General features: G+C 55.9%; 1 long non-coding RNA gene across 1 annotated transcript; it reads right to left on the reverse strand.

Annotated features, from left to right (window-relative positions):
- Positions 1-5347: 5347 nt before the first annotated feature.
- LOC138923402 (uncharacterized) lies at positions 5348-15215 on the reverse strand. Its single transcript, XR_011436957.1, has 4 exons — positions 15004-15215; positions 13221-13749; positions 11013-11100; positions 5348-6744 (listed from the first exon to the last, which is right to left on the reverse strand). It is a non-coding gene; the product is annotated as an uncharacterized lncRNA (long non-coding RNA).
- Between the last annotated feature and the right edge of the window lie 977 nt (positions 15216-16192).

Here is a 16192-nt window from a genome sequence, read left to right on the forward strand (position 1 = left end):
TAAAAGAAAAGGCTGCTTTAGAAGGAGGAGATAACTGAATTTTCCAGAGCATCAGAGCAAAACTGATTCAACACAGCTCCGAAGTGGGGCGGTTAAAATCATGAGAGGAAGGCTGCGGTCATTGCCGATCTGTAGGCACACCCGCGGGGAGCGCCAGGCCAGCCGGGTGGACGCCGGAAGGGGCACCTGGGCAACCCCATGCCATCGCCTGCTGCGAGCGAGGACACCAAGACTTCCGTGAGGGGTGACCAGCTGCCTGCCTGGTCCTTCTTATGACGGACCCAGGCGACAACCGTTCACAGGAAAGGGGTTACCAAGACTGTACCTGGTGCTGCTGAACCCATTTGGCTGATGGCTAAGAGCAAGCCTGGACCCACAGCCACCCGAGCCGCTGGGCTCAGGAGAAAGAGTGCTCTGCTGGCCACCGAGCTCACTCATCCTCTTCAGAGGCCAAACCTCTTCTGAAGACCCAGAATACTGTTGGGTAGAGGTGGCAGGGTGCGGTGGTTAAACCCGATTGTCTGGAGCCAGGCCCCTGGGTTCCACACTCAGCTCTGCCATTTACCCATCCTACGACTTTGCTCCATAGTGACTTCACCTCCCTGGGCTTCAGCGCTCCTGTTATAAAATCATTCCTTCCTCATAGGTTGTTGGGGGATTGAATGAATTAATACATGCAAAGCCCTTGGAACAGCACCTGGCAAGCAGGAAGGTTGTAAGGATATTGGCCACTGTCATATGCTTCTGGAGGTGAAGCAGCCCTTTTGCAACCATGAGGCCACACACACACACACACACACACACACACACACACACACGGATGGGAATAGCAGAGCAAGAGACAGAAAGGCGGGGCCCTGACAGCATGGCTGAGCAGCCACAACTTCTGTACCCGCCGACCTCCACATCGTTGCTACGGGACATAAAACGCTTGTTAGTTAGTTAGAACTTATGTGAATAGCACTCATTTGTTTTAGATAAATACGCAGAAGGCAGATCCATCTTTACCAAGCAAAAAGTTGTACGAAGAGAATCGGCCGCTTTGGAAACCACTGAGGATCCCACAGGGAAACCAGCCTGGAAGGGCAGCTGCTAAATTCCTGCTGCGTGCGACACACCACAGCGCTCACGTCTGCCCTTCGTCATTAGGCAGCCCCCACGTCTTGCGAAGTTCCTTAGTCATCGCAGTCCAAACACGGCAGCTGCATTTAGGCTAGAGGTTGAGACGGGAGCTTCTGCAGCCCCAGCGCTCGGGTCCAACCCCAGCTCCGCCCCTTGCTGATTGCATGACCTTGGTCAAGCTAGTAAACCTCTTTGTGCCTCAGCTTCCTCATCAGGGAAATGGGGATGATAATGATTGCAACTCATCCAAGGTTGTTAGGATTGAATGAGTTAATCCACAGAGACACTCAGAACGTCAGTGCCCAGGAGAGGCTCAGTCAGCCTCCCCTCCAATTACTGTCACTGTATGTCGCCAGGAGTCTGCTCAATGATGTGCCCAAGGCCACCCTGCCAGGAACTGAATGAACCCATCCTGAGTCCCCTTTCTGCCAGCCAGTGACTCTGGAGGGCCTGCTTCACCCACTGAAGCGTGTGCAGCCTCACCTGGCCTCAGGGATGCCGCTCCCAGCTCCTCCTCTATCTGCGTTTGCTCCTTGGATCAAGCATCTAATGCTTCCAGAAGCTCCGTGACGTCATCTGCAAATGGATACTGTAATTCCCAAGGGCCCACGTCCCCTCCCCTTGAAGCCAGTGGCTCTGTGACCAAGAGCTGCTCTGTGCCTTCCGAGGCTGGGTCACGACACATCAGGTAGCTCTTGCCTGGTCCTCTCGGGACACTCGCTCTCGGGGAAGCTGGCTGCCACGTGAGACTCCCAACAACACCGAGACCAGCATGCTGCAGGGGCCACGCTGGGGGCTCCCACGAACGGCCCAGCTGAGCTTCCGGCGCAGCAAGCATCAGCTGGCAGCTAACCACAACCGAATGCGAGACCCCCAGTGAGAACCGCCTGGCTGAGCCCATCCTGCGTGCCTGTCCTACACAGTCGTGAGCAAGATAATATGGTTATTTTAGCCACTCAGCTCTGGGTACTTGTTACATAGCAAGAATAATCAGAACAGAAGGAATGCCCCCACACCACTCAGCATGTTATCGACGAGACTGTGCCGTGCTCTCTGCGGACATCCCATTAGCCCAGGCTCCTGGGGATTATACCTTGTCTTCAAGGAGAACTGAGCATTGCATTCTCACTTCTGTCTTCTCCCTGGAAAGACTCCGTTACTGCATCTGCATTTCAAGGGGAAGCCTCTCACCACATTTGTTCCTTCTGAATATTCACGGGAAGCTCCCTGCAGTGTTAAAGGGTCCCAGCCTCAGCCCGGATTCCAGCCAAGGTAAGGGAAGTCCCAAAGAGCCTTCCCATTCGCCGGATTCCCAGTCACACCAGAGGTGAGAGGTCCGGCTGCTGGCAGCACCAGGAATGGCACAGAAGCTAAAGTCCCATGCCCCTTTGGACAGACCAGTGGGAACTCCGGATCTGTGTCCCGTTCGGCTGCATAATGCTGATGTCACTGACTTCAGATGCTCTTGTGTTTGGTTCTTCCCAAGGTGCCTTGACTTGGCCAAGGACTAATTAACACACACCAGCTAATCTGGCATCTTCGGTCTCCAGGTGTTGCTTAAAAACTGCCACAAGGGGAGCAGGAGAACAGCTCTTGTAAGAAGAGGAGAAGGTGGGGTCCTCTCCCTGGAGCCCATTTTAAAGGGCTGGCTACAGCACTTAGCAGGAGATTAAGGGGACCACCAGGATGCCCAGGTGTAGACACTCTGGGGTATGGCAAGACCCCCGAGGGCTGCCAGTTTCACTGCTTCCTGGAAGTTGCCCAAGTAGAACTCCACCCATGTGCCTTGACCCCACCCCGTGGGGGAAAGGGGGACGCAGCAAGATCAGCAAAAGAGAAACCTGGGTTCTGCAAGATGCTCAAAGAGCCAAAGCAGGAACGTCCTCCGGGGGGAGGCTCAGTGTCCCCTCTGTAACGTGGGAGACGAACAGTTCTTCACAGGACTGTCGTGAAAATCTGACAGGATGAAAATGCAGGGTCCTGAGCACCGTTCCTGGCCTGTGGGGGATGTCTACACAGGCAGCTCTGTTGTTCTGGTGTGAGCCTGGCATCCCACAAGGGCAGCCCCCAGCTCCTGGCTCATTCCTTCAACTTTGTAACCTTGGAAGGAGTCAGGCCCTGGCCCTGGGGCTCCCTGCTCTGGTTCTGGCCTCAGTTTCCCCGCCTGTGACATGGAACTCTGCTGCCACTGCTTACAGGGCAGGTTGGGGGATGTGGAAAGGTGCTGGCATTGGTGCCCTTACGTGGGCGCAGGGTCTCACTCCTGAGCCCAACTGTTGAGCCAGCAGGAGCCTGGAGGACATGCGACCAGTCCTGGTCACCTCCCCACGTTCTCCCTGTCTGGGTATCGGGGTTTCAGGGTTTTAGGAGCTAACGCTGAGGCCGGAAGCCTTGGCCCACCGTGGCCTGCGAGGCTGGGCAGGACCTGCTTCCAGCAGGATTGTTCTCCAAGCCATCACCTCCCCTCTCCCTCCTTCTTCCCTTCTCATTCCCCTCCCGCTCCCCCTCCAGTCTTAGTGTATGAATACTCCTCCTCTGTTCCCCCCCCCGCCCCACTCCCCCCCCACCCCCCCACCCCCGCCCTGTTCTCCTCATTCCCCACCCACTCAGCTTCGCACATGCATCTTTAGCTCTTCCAGAGGCCCCAGACCCCCGTGCTCTGCACTCCCAGCTTTCTTTCAGTTTCCCGTGGCAGCAGCCACCACCGGGCCTCCACCCAGCTCCAGTGGAAACGGGCGCTCAGCCTCCAGCAGCCCCTTCGTGGGGTGCCTGGATTCTCCCTCCTGGGTCGCGAGGCCCCCTGTCTTGTGTAGGGAGGCAGGTGCCATGGGGCAGACCCCTGGCTCCCCAGCGCGGGACCTGGAGAGAGTGACAACCTTGTGGTGAGGACTGGAACAGAGAATATACAGGCAGACCTGAGCCCTCTCTCCAGCCTGGTGACTTCACTAGTGGTAGCTGCTGTTACTGTTATAACCACCGATTTAGCCTAAAGCCCTTAAAGCAGGACAGCTGAGAGACCCACCCCTCCTCGGACAGTCCCACCCCCTTTACTGTGATAAGGGCCATGAAGCCCCACAGAGCTCACCTGTCACAGGCCAGCTGGACCCTGTGATCACACCCGGGGCCCTGGGGACTGGCCAGGCAGGGGGCTGGAGCCTACAGCTGCTGGGGGGGTGGACGGGGTGGATGGGGGGTGGGCAGCCTCTTCCACGTGCACACGTGGTGGCAGTAACCTTTCTCCTGCTCAAGCCTTATTCCCCTGGCCTGTAAGAGGAGCCTGGGAACCCTGCTGCCCTTGGTGGGGGGAGGCCTGAGTGATGGCCGCTCCCACAGTGGCCGTCTCAGTGTCAGGCTCACAGCCACGCGGGGTGGGGAGCACTGAGAGCGCGGGGAGCTCAGCGCGCGGGCGTTGGGGGGATGGCAGGTCGCAGCCCCAGCAGGAGCGGTGGGGAGGGGGGGGGCCGGGCGGGGAGGGGGGGTTGGAGCATCCCCTTCCGCCAAGACTTGGGCGCAAGGGACCCACGGGGTGGGGCAGAGGGGGATGCTGGAGGGGGACTGGAGCCGGTTGGAGACGCCTTAGCCTCCTGGGAGCAGCCGGCTCAGCCTGCGGGTCCTCGAGCTCCCTGCTCCGCTCTGTTTCCCCTGGGCATTTCTCCCTCTCCCCGTCTGCTCCCCTTAGGTGCTTGCCTCTCACCTCCTCCCAAACTCACCGCCCAGCGCTCGCCTCGGGCGATGCTCTCCTCGGATGTTCTCACGAGTCCCCTCGCACTTCTCTGCGCCTTCTCCAAAGTCCCCTCTCGTCTTCTCACTCCCCGGTCTCCTCTCCAGCCCACCCCTGCCCTCCGTCTCTTGGGGCGCCCGGCTCATTCCTCTCCTCTCTCCGTTCCTCGCCCTGCAGCCGGCCACTCCCGCCGGGACCGAGGCTCTCCGGCGTGCCATCCGCGCGCCCACCCCGCCGGTGGCGGTCGGAGTCGGGCTGGGCGGCCGGTGGAGGGGAAGGTCGGGGCGCCCCGGGCCCGGCACAGCCCTGTCTGATGGGCACGTGGAGACGCGTCCCCGGCGCCCTCCCTCTCCACGGGACAGGGGACAGAGAAGCCCGGGGCCACCGCCGCCGCCACTGCCGGTGAGACCCATCTCCTCCCCAGCACCATCGTGGCCCATTTCCCTATCAAATAAAAAGAAGAACGTGATAGCCGGCGGTCAAATGGAACCTGGACTCAACTCATGGTCTGTGCGTGTGATATTAAAATTTTATTTTAAAAGTAGAGGGGAGAAATTCCTCAGCAGAAGAAAGCGTTAAAATTACAGAGAGCCTATGTCATCCAGTGAGGTCACTGGAGAGGGAGGAAGGTGGAGAAAGAGTGTTGTTTGCTGGGGGGGCAGGGAGGGGGTGTCAGGGTGGAAAGGGAAGGGGCAGCCCCTTCTAAGCAGGGGCCACAGAAGCCCAGCTGGCTCACCCTGAGGACCAGCTCGAAGAAATCACCAGCATTTCTTTCCCTTCGTCCTGAGAAGCCTCAGTGAGGAGAGAGTGAAGACCCTGCGGACAGCATCAGTACCACAGGGGTCATCAATCTATGGACCTGCTGCGTCACAGGTGTCGACCTCCATGCCCCTCTGAGCTCCGGCTACTACTGCAGCCCGCTTGCAGAGCCTCAGGGGTTCAGAGCCCAGCTGAGATGACAGAGCCAGGCGTGGCTAGATTCAACATCACAGAAAACCAGAAACAGGAGCGCAAAGCCCTCCATTCAATGTCACCAGCCTTCTCTGGGGGAACCCTGTGCCCCCTCCACTTTCGTTAAAATCCATCCACAATCAGAGAGGACCACAGGCCAGTGAGAACAGCGAGTGTGAGGCAGGCCATTCTGGGGCGGACAGACGAGAAATGCCCCACTTCTGACTTGATATCTCCCCAGATAAAATCTTGGAAAGGAGAGTCCCAGTCATCGTCAGTGGTTCTTCTCCGGGTTCACCTGGGCCCCGCGTTCTAAGTCATTTCTCTCTGTGATGATTCAGACTTGGGTGACAAGATTCACTGTTTTTGTAGTAAGAGGGAACAAAAGCATGTTGTTGCAAACATTATTTTTTTCCCAAGTAAAATAAACAAGAATGGGTCCCTGGGGGTGGGATGGAATTATGAGAACCTGGGACGATAGAGAACCTTCTGGCAGAGCCCGTTTCCAGTCATCTGTGCCGCTGTGAAGAGCTGGTGGAACACCTGCCTCCAGGAGTGGTTGCAAAATGTGAGCATTTAGAGTACTGCGTGGCTCCTAGTGAATGTGTCAGCATGGTTGTCGGTGGTGTAATAGTCAGCATTTTGATCCGCCACGCACACAGGAACTGAAATTCGATTTCCACCGCGTTTGGTCCTAAGCCGTCCTTTGCCTTCACAGTGGCAGAGCAGCCTTGCCAGGAAGTGCCGCTCGCCCCCTGGAACCCAGCCCTCCTGGCCTCGCTCTGGGACAGTCTGGCGATCTGATCTGGAAGGGTAGGCAGCTCTGAAACATCCTGCTGTTCCCCCAGCTTCGGCCCCAGAACGGCAGCTCCGTGTCTTAGCTGCCTTGCTCTTGTGCTTTCCTTCTTCCGGGCGGCATCCGTGCAGGATCATGAGCTTAGAATAAAGAGCTGCGTGCACGAAATCGCACAGGTTTATGTCAACTTCGCCAAAAGATCTCAGCCCCGCGGCCGCCTCCCCAAAGCCGGGAGCAGCCGCCATGTGGCCGGATGCCCCCGTCTCCGCATCTCACGTTTCCTGGGGAGGCTTAGCTACGCGGGGCTCCGGACTGCTCTGAAGCTTCACAGTCGGGGCAGGAGAAACTGGGGACAGACCGCTGAGGGTGTTAAAGCGCTTCTCTACGCTAAGGCCGTGAAGAATTACATTGTAGAAAAATGTTGAAGGGCAGGGAAGATGTTCCAGCAATTAAATAGAGAAAGTAATTTGCAAAAACAGCGCATGCACAGTTTGATCCTGTTTTTATGAGGACAAGAGAAAATAAATAATAGTAATAACAACAGCTGATGCTTACTGGGTGCTGACTGGATGCCAGCACTGCTCCACACTGGACAGTGGGGTGTGTGTGGTGTGTGTGTGTAACTTGCACACGAAAACGCCAAAATGTGAAAAGTAGTTGTCTCGTGGTGGTGGCGTTTTACTGTATCTTTCCCCCTTTTGTGCTGATGTGTATTTTCCACGTAGTCTACAACGAACATGTGTTACTTTTGTGAACCATTTCTGTAAATTTTTTCTTGAGAAGCACAAAAAATCAGGTGTAAGCACCCTCTTTAAGAGGAGCCACTGGTCGTGGAAAGTGCCGCCCGGAATCAAGAGGCCCCCAGCCCTGCCCCGGCTCCCACCCTCCCCGAGGAGAGCAGAGGACTGAGGACCGATGGCTGTAGGGGTGCCTTTCACCTCCCAGATGCTCATACCTGATATTAAAGGAGGCTTTTTCAGAAGGCAGTTTTGCCCCCTCCCCAGCCACATCAAAGTCCAACAATAACCTTTCTCCCCAAAGGCACATGGTTTTCCCAGACCTCTGAGATGGCTGCCTCTCACACAGTATCTGTTCTAACTGCAAGGTGAGGAAGATGCGGTCAGAGAGAGCACTGAGACCAGACCCTGAGCCAAATGCCCTACGTGTCCCAGCCCATCTGATTGGAAGCTTCTGGAAGGAGGGTATGGGGTCCAGATGAGGAGGCCAAGGCTCTGAGAAGCTCAAGCCAGCCCCCAAAACCAGTGGCAGGCGTAGGGTGGAGGATGTCTACTGGCCAGCCTTCCTTGTCACTCTGCTTCCTTTCCCATCTGTCGTCATGGTAGATAAATTCAGCTCAAAAAACTGCTCAATTCCACCAAATAATTACAGTGTTGTTGTTGTTCTAACTGAATTAGTCAATCAGTTTACTGAAAGCCGGCAGGCTGATAGCCCCTCGTGACCAGGACTGCAGACGGCCAAGGGGACGGTGGGAGCCTGTGTCCTAGTTCAGCAGACCCCTGCCGGGGTGGGGGGGCTTGGCTTAAGAAAGTTACTGTTTCTTTAAAAAAAGGAAAAAGACTGGCAGAACTACTTGGTCCACAGTGAAATCAATTTATAAATGACCCTTTCCAGGTGTCCTATAAACTTTCCCTTCTCCAGATTCTGAGGATCTGGCTTTGGGGAACATTGTGTTTTTAAAAAAATCATACATTCAGTAAGAAGAGGAAAAGGTTTTGTCATGCACATTGTGATAAAGTGTATGGTGAAGCGTACACGTCACATAAAATACATGAGTCCTCGCCATCAAACTCTGTTCCAGGAGTGTTAACGTTTGAGTTTCAAACGGGATCATTGCCGTGCCTGGCAGAGCAACTCCCACCTCAGACAGAGAGGCGACACCAGTAACACAAGTGCATTGCTGCCCTCAGATATCTCATTCAGTCTCATGACGGGTGTTGGAGGCCCAGGGGGAAAAGACTGATGGACAGAATTAGGAAGCGGCTTTCATGTGCTAGCCCTGGGTGCTCCAGGGTCCTCAGCACAGAGTGCCCTCAGTTTCCTCCACTGACAAACCCAAGGTGCCCCTCAGTAGTGATGTCTACACATCAGTACCTCCATACCTCAACGCCATGTCACGGAGAGAGTCAGGGGGCCAGCTGGCAGTTACAATTCTGGGCTGACAGAAAAGCTCTGGCAGCCGGAAGCCTGGAGTTTGAATCCCAGGCTGACCACCGATGACCTTGGACAAGATATGTCAGCTGGGCCAGGACTAGGGCAGGGCGAGTGAGGCGTTACATCTGGGGCATGACATTTAAGGGGGCACCACAGTACTCAGTCCTCGACATAAGCAATATTTTCATGCAATGTTTTAAAAATTCAAAATGAATGCAAAAGATCCACGATGAACAAAACATGGGAATTTTAAATAAAGACGGGATCCGACCCCACACTGGCCTGCCTCAGAGGCCTCCCCCTGATCCCGACCCTATTTGGTCTCTTTATTTACAGGTTGGGTATTTTGCTCCTCATGGATTTGCTTTCACGTTCTTTTAGATCTTTCTTCCTGATGACTGAGGTTTTCGGCTACCCCTTCCCTGGGCCTGAGATGTGGGTCTCACTTCTGTCCGTCATCCCAGCACCGTGAATGACCTCCCCCCTCTGACTCTTAGGGTCCTTAGAAACCCGAAAGGGAGGGGCCTTCCCAACGCGAAGGTGGCGATTCTGAGGGGTTTGCAGCCCCAGAGCAGAGGTTCAACTTGTGTCCCTTGCTGTCTGCTCGGCTGCACGCGGAACTGAGCTCACACGCAAAGTCTGGGGCGCAGTCCTGAGAGCCCTGTGGGCTCGGGGCCTAGAGTGTAAGTGAGGAGACAGGAGCGTGGCGGGGGCAGTGAACCCACAGGCTGGGAGGGTGTCCCATGGCTGTGTGAGTGGGTGGTCCCAGTGGTCAGACGGGAGCACGTGCCGGGATCCACTCTGGACCAGCCACGGTGGCCCAGGAGGCCGTCCTCAGAGGACTTGAAGAGGTGGGAGCAGAGAGAGTAGTATCTCAGACGACTCTGACGAAATGATCAGCTTAGAGAAAACCTCCGCGTGCGACAGTTTACGTCACTAAGGCAAAACGCAGGGCTGAGATAAAGGTCCTAAAGAGGATTGTGAAAAACTGACACATCCCTCCCTTTAAAAAGAACTCCTCTTTTCTTTCTGGCTGGTACACACACAGATACATGCACAAACACACCAGCCGGCTGGCAGCTCCCCACCAGCCCTCCAGAAGCAATATCAGCTCCCCACCTCCTCCGTCTCCCCCAGAGCTGCTCATCTCTCCAGATCAACTGCAGAGGCCACGGCAGGGCTTGCCCACCCGCGGGGCATGAGGGGCCAGCCTGCCCGTGACTCCTTCCTCGGTGGACTCGCAGGTCACGTGTCCTTGGCGACGCTTCAAGCAGTTTGTCATCCGCTGGCGTCTGCTTCTTACCCACATCTGCAAAGGTGCCCTCAGCAGGTGTGTCTACGTGTCCCCCGGGTCTCATTGTGGTGTCAGTAAGTCCTGATTTCTTCCATAGAATTCTTAAATCCTTCCTCAGTCCTCCTGCCTGTGAGCGAGCCCCCTGAATCCAGTCAATTAACACAGCCCAGAAAGTCAATCCATCTGAGTGAAAACTAGAGGCGTGCGCCTAATCGCGCATCCCGAGGGGGCTGGTTGAATCAACTGCAAAACTGCTCGGGAAGGAGCCCTGGGCCGACATTAAAATGATCAAGGGGAACTGAGCGTGTTGACACGGAAATATGTCCGTGATGTATATTGTTAGGTTAAAAAAACCAGGTTCTGAACGAGCGTCTAATGATTCCGCCAGCTCTTGAAAGGGTGTGTCGTGTGAGTGTTCATACAAAGAGACGTCTGGGGCGGGGGTGCAGGGGCCACCCAGGGGGGCCTGCCGTTGCTTAGGGTGAGGAACAGGGAGGGGACAATTGTTCAAAGGTCTTCTTTATATTTTTTTGTAATGGTTAAATTTTCTCTGCGAGCATGCATTATCTTCCCAATAAGAAACAAAACTAGCTAAGCTATTTTCATTCGGCATTTTGGGTGGATAAGAAGAATCTGATTCTCCAGCTAAATCCACAGAGACAGAGAGCAGACCGGGGTGCCTGGGGCTGGGGGCAGGGCGCACTGGGAGAAACTGTTCAGTGGATGCAGGCTCTCCTGTTGGGGTGCTGAGAATATGCGGAACTAAGTAGGGCTGGTGGTTTCACGACATTGTGAATGTGCTAAATGCTGCAGAATTATTCACTTTAAAGTGGTTCATTTTCTGTCATGTGAATTTTGCTTCAACAACAACAAAAAAGTGCCTGATTCTCTGTTGTGAAGCAAGCCACCTAACGAAGTTTTCTGTTTGTCTTCAAGTTGTGTGTTTAATAATTTACCTGGTTTGGAGAACAGGGATGTCCTGGTTCGTCCTGTGGCTCAGGGACCCAACTTCCGACTCTGCTTTTGTGTAATGACAGGATCTGACTGTAAGCAAACGGGATTCAGCTTAAATAATCTCCAACGTTCCTTTGGTTCAAAACATAGCGTGTTCTGAAGAACGAGGCAGACCCGTGTGATGCCTGATCATTGCCGTCCATACCACGCTGATCTTAACTTCTAAGCACCAAGTTCTAGTCTGATGTCCATCGAAACCAGCCCTTTCAGAACCTTCATCTCAGTTAAAAAAAAAAGTGTTCTCTCTCTGTCTCTCTCGTTCCTTTCCATCCTTCTTTGTTACATATAATACTGAGATGATTTATAGGAAATAAATACTAAAAAGGGGTAAATCATCAATGAAAAATGTAAAATTGGGGGAAGCATAAATTCGAGCCGAATGTCAAGATTTAGAGGGGAAATCAGTAGGACACATCTGTGGAAGCTGTGAAATCCCGCACAGCTGCCGGAGCGGCTCGTAAATTCAGCTCCGGGATGTATTTACGCCGTGTGTTTACCTCCAGCCGACATTCGCTCGGTTCCCTCTCTGAGCCTCTGAGAGGTGGACAGAGGCTGAAGACCCTGCATGTGGCAGAGAGACACGGGCCCACGGACCCTGCCAGCGCTCGCCAAACCTCCAAATCGACCAGCCTCTCCTCCACCCGGACGCAAACGTGCGCACACACGTCCAGACCAGACGAGCACATTTTTATGTCCATGGATCGGAACATGGACAACGTTTTGGCCACGCTCAGCAGGGGTGATTCACGACCCTGGTCTGTCTGAGCAAGCTGGCGGGGGCAAGGCTGACAGCGGGAGGTTGGGAGGTGCTGGAGAAGGGCTGGAGGTGAAATGGCCTATAAATGGTTGTCTTGATTTATGTGGAACCCATTTACAGCCGATCCGCCGTGGAGCCTCACACACATCATTTTCCTTTTCTTCTCCTTCTTCCAGATTCTCCTCTCGTCTCTTCTCTCTCTCTCCTCCCTCCCTCCCTCTCCCATCTCTCTCTCCCTCTCCCCCGCTCTCCCTCTCCCCCTGAGGAGATCCAGCTGGAAGGCGACAGTGCTCCGAGCTCAGTTGGTGCAGACAGGACTAAAGTAAACAGCCTGGTCATCGGGCAGACAGTTAGCAGCCTTTGGACAGATGATCAGCGTTGGGCTGGTGGCGGACCACACACACGAAGCCCCCTCGGACCACACAGGCATCCGCCTGCCCGGCCTGCCTACGCCGCACGCACACACAGGCTGGCCCTCGCCCCACCGGCGTTTCCTCTGCGCCACGGGAGACTTGGAGAAGCGGCTAGAAACGCCCGCGTGTTGCAGACCGTGGCCGACTCCTCTCCTTCCAGGGCCCCTACTGGAACCCCCTCCAACCGGGTCGTGCATGTCTCCCACGGAGACGGGGCTGGAAGAAGCAGAGGGGCAGCCCCCAGGGTCACACACTCTGTGGGCACTGGGGGCTCATCATGTCCATCACCCCTCAAGGCCTCAGCTTCCCCATCTGTGAGCTGGGGTGATAACAGCAGTGGTGTGCAGGGTGTATGGACCCCTGCTTCCCAGGGCCCATGGCTCACCCACCCCTCAGACCCTCGTGTCTGCACGCTCCTGAGCCCTGGGGTGAGCGGAGAGAAGCCACTCTGCACACAGACCTGCTCCCTGAACACTGGCCACACCTTCACTAGGCAGCTACCATCCTGCCAGGGGACAGCTCCGACTCGGGGGGCAGTAACTCCTTCCGACCTCTGTCTTCCCAAGGCCTTCAAACCCAGAGGCCTCGGAGGGCGCTGGAAGCTGGTCCTGAAAGCCCCACCACGTGGGGGGCCCTGGAGGCATACTTGCTAAGAGCTGCCCCTCCAGCATGTTCCAAGAGAACCACCCCCTCCAGGGAGCCCTCCGTCTTCTCCCTCTGCTGGCCATCACGAGCGGAGCCCAGGGAAGGTGCTCAGGTATCTGCTACTCCTCACGGTTGGCCCCTCACCTCAAACACCCCCAGGGGAAGGTCTTGACGCCCCCCAGTCTATTCCCCACTTCCTAGAGGGCTCCCAGTCCCTGGACCCCTCCCTAACGAGGAGTTAGCCCCATAAAGGCCTGCCCATTGGCCACGGTGGGGCTGGCAGTGGTTTTGGCCGCAGGTGGGAGCCTTGGAAAGACCGTTCCGCTCACACTCACCAGGCTTGTCAGACACACATGTGGCCTCCAGGGCCGTGGAGGGGGCGCGGGCTGGACAGGCAGGTCTCCGTCCTGGGGACATGGCAGAGCCCCACTCCAGGGCGGCCCGCAGCCCCATCTGCAGGCGCTGCGCTGCTCCCCTCGCGGCCCGCTGCCGACCAGGGCCATCCGTCTTCATTACGTGGGTTTATTTGGGGAGGTGAGCGATGGGGGGCTGTCACGGCTGAGAGAAGCCTTGATCTATTGGCAGCTGTGCTTTGAAGCCTGCCTCAGGGTTGCTGGTCTGCAGATCAGAGCGAGGCGAGTGGCAGTCCGGGGCGCCCCCAAACAAGGGGGAGTTTCAGGCCGGGGATCCAGGAGCAGCCCCCCGCGGAGAGCTGGCTGGGAGCTGAGCCTTCGACCTCTGCGCCCTGCTGCCCTCTTGGTCTCCCTCAGCCGTCCAGACCATTTTTATTGAGCGCCTACTATGAGGGGTCGGGCCAAGGCTCCGAGGACGTGAGGATGAACACCCAGGACCGGAGCCTGGAATCTGGACAGAGAAGCAGACAAGGAGCAGAGGAGTAAATGAGAGTCTCAGAGCAAGGGGAACACCAAGGACAACTAGGCAGGACAATGGGATAGAGGTGCAGGAGGCTGGGCAGGTGACCTCTGAGCCAGTGGTCAGAGTGGCCCTTGAATTTAGATCTCAGAACCTCTTGGGGAAGTTCCATCAAGTGAGAACCTGTTCGCCTGTTACTCTGGGGCCCCGAGGCCCCCACCTGGCGCACCAGCCCTCAGTTTCCCCATCTGGAAAATGAGTGGGATGAATGTCCCTGACTCCTGGAGTCGCTTTCAGGGGTCAATGAGGTCCCACGCAAAGCCCCAAGGAGACCTGGAGAAACGGCGCCTGCGGGAGCCTCTCCGTGCTTCCGCGGGTGCAGAAAAACCCAGGGGAGAGGTTCCACCATTCTGGGCAGGGACGAAAGACACGTGGTCCCATCCTCAAGGTTCTTTGGACCACTCTGCCCTGCTTCTTGGACTATATTAAATTGTTAGTGATTAATTATAAGTGTAAGACAGGAGGGAGCCCAAAAGCATTTTCTGTTTGTGAAAATGGGCACTGCTGTGCCTTGCAAGGTCACAAAGACGGGAAGGAACCAATGCTAACATAGAGGAGTGACGCAGTGGAGAAGCAGAGAACCCGCTGGAACACTCTGAGAACGAGGTCTTTGTTTCTGTTCCAGGGCCTCCACTCCCTAGACCTTGTGGGTTGGAATCCTGGCTCCAGCCCTTGTGAGGGTGTGATCCAGGCAAATTCATCTCCCCAAACCTCAACTTACTGTCCATGAAATGGGCGCAAGAGCCCCGTCTCCAGGACGGTGAAGGCTGCCTTAAAAAGTCGAAGCTCGTGCCCGGTGCATCCTGCTGTGCCCTTGTCTGCCTTCCATTTCGCTGTCCTTCTCTCCCCTCCCTTCTCCTAGGTCTCAACCCACCTCCCTTCTTTCTTTCCTTTTAAAGCGACTAAAACGTATTGCAGAGTCACTTAAAGCCTGGAGAAACAACCTACGGGGACACTGACAGCAGCCCCTTCAAACGGAGGGTCTGAGCTGTCCCCTCTGCCTGGGGAAGCAGATCAGAGTCAGGACGCGACCCTGACCTCGAGCTCTGAACCCTGCATTCCCGCACCCTGGTTCTTGGTCCCTGTCCTGCATGCCTGCCCCAAGCAGGACCTGTAGGGGGAGAGAAGCTCCGGCTTCCAGAAGGGGAGCCCCTGAGTCTTTGGGGTCCCGGGGCATGAACTTGCCTCTTCCTGAGCCCTTGCTCTGGGCCAGGCGCCTTGAGCTCCGTAGGCGTCAGTTCACGGAACCCTCTCATCGACAGGAGGCAGGACCCTTCATGTCCCTCAGTCACGGCTGCACAGAGAAGCACAGAGCCCCATCCTGAGGGTGGGCTGCCCAAACCCGGAGTGGTCCCCCAGCCTGGAAGATGTGGCCCGGGACTTTTCCATTTCCCACCAGATGTTCGCTGCTGAACATGCAGGACAAAACGCACCAGGCTGTACACCAAACGCGGCGTGCCGTCCAGCGCGCAGAATTCCATTTGCCTGTCAGGGCCCAGTGCAAGCATAACACAGACCCTCCTCTCCCGGTCCCCCAGCATGGGAGGCGTTTTGACTCCCGCTGAGAAACACGAAGGTCACGACCCGCCGGCTTCCCCATCTGCCCTTTCCTCACCAGGGGGAAATCTGACAACAGACTTGTTATTTACGCAGCTTAATGCGATCCAGAGGCTATTGGCACCATCGCAGGGAGAGCCAGGGAGGCGGGGAGAGGAGCCGGCCCCACAGAAACCAGTTTCACTGCCCGCTTTTCGAGCACGGCATCCGTAAGGAGGACGAGGAGAATTTCTGCGGGAGGGGGAGCCTCTCAGATGGCGCTCGGGGACAGCGCAGCTCCAGCGGGCCGGCGCAGACTCATCTGCTGGGTCCCAGGCACATTTCACAATGTGGCCTGGTAGGCATTCGGTAAACATCCCTTGATTAATTCTCTCCCGGGAACCGTGCAGACGAAGAGCAGCCGCTCCCTGGAGCCAGCCTTTCTGTGGCGCAAAGATGTTCAATGGCTTCTAGCACGCCACGGTATTTTAATGTAAAGTCTCCGAAGATGGCTCTTCCTGGGAGAAAAGCTAACAATAGATTATTATTTTTTTCTCTCTCTAAAGGTTTATCTTTTCTACAGACTCAAGGACTCAGAGAATCAACTTTAAACAATTATTTAACACAGTGATGCTATTTTGTTTTTCTATGTTTTATTGAATGGAGATGGTGATCGGTCATGGAGAGACAGAGCCACGGTGTCACACACATCTGATGTGACCCGGCCCCTCCACTCCCTGGGTCTGCGATCCTGGGGGGCTCACTTGCTGTCTCTTTCACTAGGAGAATGGGGCTGAAGCTGAGCCTTAGCCCCACAAAGTGTGGGCTAAGTAGAGAT

The sequence above is a fragment of the Equus caballus genome, chromosome 3 (genome assembly GCF_041296265.1).
Source record: "Equus caballus isolate H_3958 breed thoroughbred chromosome 3, TB-T2T, whole genome shotgun sequence".
Classification (NCBI taxonomy): Eukaryota; Metazoa; Chordata; class Mammalia; order Perissodactyla; family Equidae; genus Equus; species Equus caballus.